Consider the following 3213-nt stretch of genomic DNA (forward strand, 5'->3'; position numbering starts at 1 on the left):
ATTATTCGTTGATTTTGCTTATAATTTGTTAATTTATATGTTTTTTTTTTTTATTATTATTATTATTATTATTCTCACTATAAAAAAAAGGCTCAATTTAAGGGGGTTATTTTGTCAATTTGTGGCGGTTTAGGGACCCCACAAATTAAATTGCGGTGGCTTTTAAAAATGCTACAATTATTCTTTCCACGAGCATATTTGCAACGATTTTAGTAAACTTCCACGATACCCCCATAAAATGACTTTTAAATTTGTGGAGGTTTTCTAGTATCAATATGTGACGCTTTTGAACCTTCACAATATGATCTCAATATTTTTAAATTTTATTTGTGTGAATTTTAAATTTGTGTAATATAAAATTAATATTTATATAATTTGATTTGTGGAGTCTTAAGAAATTATTATTATTTTTATAATTAATTTGAAATTTGATTTACATTAAGCCTTAAAAATAATATAAATAAATAATTTTACTAAATATCACACTTAATGCAAATCAAATTTCATTAAACAAATTTATATTTATAAGCGTCACAAGTTCAAATTCATATCAAATAAAAATAATACAAACTTGTGTATAGTAACTTCAACATTACATTTTAAATCACTAAAAATCCACATAAAATAAACATTAAAAAAATGTCTATAGCATTTATTTGGTGATTTAAGTTGTTGTCATCCAATATTCTCCTCATAATAATAATAATAATAATAATAATAATAATAATAATAATAATAATAATAATAATAATAATAATAATAATAATAATAATAATAATAATAATAATAATAATAATAATAATAATAATAATAATAATAATAATAATAATAATAATAATAATAATAATAATAATAATAATAATAATAATAATAATAATAATAATAATAATAATAATAATAATAATAATGTGAATAACAATGACTTCATTTATGGCCCATTGACTAAGGTTCTACCAACTATTTTTACTTTATTAATTGGAATAGTCATGAACTTTTTTTTTTTGGTCTTTTAAGACTCTACCTTTACCTGGTTTGATGGTTCAAAATGAACTTTTTAGCCTGTGTAATTATTAAAAATTTCTAACTTTTGATAATTTACAAGTTAGACTTTCTTCTTTGACCTTATTTTGTTTTTTCATTTACCAAAAAAATAATTATAACTTCAACAATTTTCCGTATTGAATAAGTTATATTGATATCGATCACAATCTAATATGCAAAATCGTCTTTTAATTTGTAATAGTCAAATCCAATCAAGAGTAAAATAATAACATCATCCTTAACTAAACAAAAATAAAATTGAGGCTTACCATAAATCAATCAAAGATTGGATATGAATTACTTTACGATGTGGTGAGAATTTAAACAAATCCTGCAATATGTAAAATTATTGATACATTAAATTTTATCAACTTGCAAAATAAAAAATGCCTATAGATTAAATAATAATATAAATTCTAAATTTTAATATGATTCATCAAACTCACCTAACAAAGAATTACCTTTATACTCAAATAGTTATTTACCATTTGTTTCACTTTGCAATGCCTACATCAAAAAAAAAAAGATAAAGTAATTACCAAATTCACACACACAAAAATGAAATAAAAAATAAAGTAAAGAAGAGTGAGAGAGGCAAAGGGATTAAGGAGAGGAGAGGGAGTTACAAAAAAAGAAATGGGTTAAGGGGAAAGGAAATGAGATGTGTGTGTGCGTGTTTTAGTAGGAATGGGGGGAAGGAGGGGTAGTTATTTCATTTTGATTGGATTTGAAAGGTTTTCAGGGGGAAATTAATTATATTTTTAAGTTTTTTAAATATTTTGGAGGGAGAGGTATTAAGTTTTGGTTGACTTGGGTCAAAATAAAAGATAAAAAGATTATTTTTATTACATAGAACAAGCTTTTATTTTTAAATTTTTATTAATTTGTAATGACTATTGATTAAAATGTTTCACCTTAAAAAATCAACAAGTACTATAAAAGCTTAAATAAACTTATAAAAATCAAACAAAATAAATATAAAAGCAAATGACTATTTATTTGACATTTGAGTTTTATATATACATATAATTTGATAATTATAAAATTTAAAATTTTGTTTTATGATAACCAAAATCACTAAATAATACAAAGTAAAGTATAACCATATTAGATAAAATGTTGAAGTGAAATTACATCTATAAAGTAAAAAAAAAATTCAAAAATATTTTAATAGATAAAAGAAATAGAGGATCAAAAAAATTAACAATCAAGTTAAAATGAAGAAGGAAAAGGGTGTGAATATATGATGAAATTAACTTTCAATATCAAATGTATTGTATTATATACTTTGAAAAAAGATTAAAATAAAATAAAATAAATAAGTAACGAATTTAACAAATTTTTGGGGGTCGATAATAGCCACAAATAATATTAAATTGTGGTGATTTTCTAACCTCCTTAATAAAACCACCACAAAAAGTTTATATTGTGGGGGTCAAAAAGAAAATGTCACAAAATGAATTATACGTGGGATTTCTAAAAACTCCCACAAGTTAACTGCTACAAATTAAGCATTTTTTGTAGTGAATGGACATAAAGGAATATTGTAGGAGAAAAGAGTTATGGCTGCAGGAATTACAGAACGGTAAAATAGTTAAGCCCAAAGCCAGCCTTTCATTCACATTGGATGAGAAACGTGAAATTATTGAGTGGGTTAAAAATTTGAGGATGCCGGAGGGCTATGCTTTGAATTTAGGAAAGCGGGTAGATATGATTGAAGGAAAATTGATAGGTATGAAAAGTCATGATTGTCATGTGTTCATCGAAACTTTAATTCCTATCGCTTTTAGCCATCTACTCGAAAGGATATGGAAACCAATCACAAAGATAAGTCTTTTTTAAAAGATTTGTGTTCTGGCAATTTATTGGAGAGTAATTTAGATAGGATGGAGGAAAATATTCTTGTTACTACTACTAAGTTGGAGAAGATATTTCCATGAGGTTTCTTTGATGTGATGGAGCATCTTCCAATTCACCTTGTATAAGAGGCCCACCTCGGAGGTCTGGTTCAAACAAGATGGATGTATCAATTTGAGAGGTATCAATTTCAAATATTCACTAAGTTATATATATTCACCAAGTCTTTTACTAACATATATATACATATATACATACAGAAAAATTGGCAGTTCCAAGCAAACAATTAAGCAAAGGGGAAAGATCGAAGGATCA

Source organism: Solanum tuberosum, unplaced genomic scaffold (genome assembly GCF_000226075.1).
Source record: "Solanum tuberosum cultivar DM 1-3 516 R44 unplaced genomic scaffold, SolTub_3.0 scf00049, whole genome shotgun sequence".
Taxonomy (NCBI): Eukaryota; Viridiplantae; Streptophyta; class Magnoliopsida; order Solanales; family Solanaceae; genus Solanum; species Solanum tuberosum.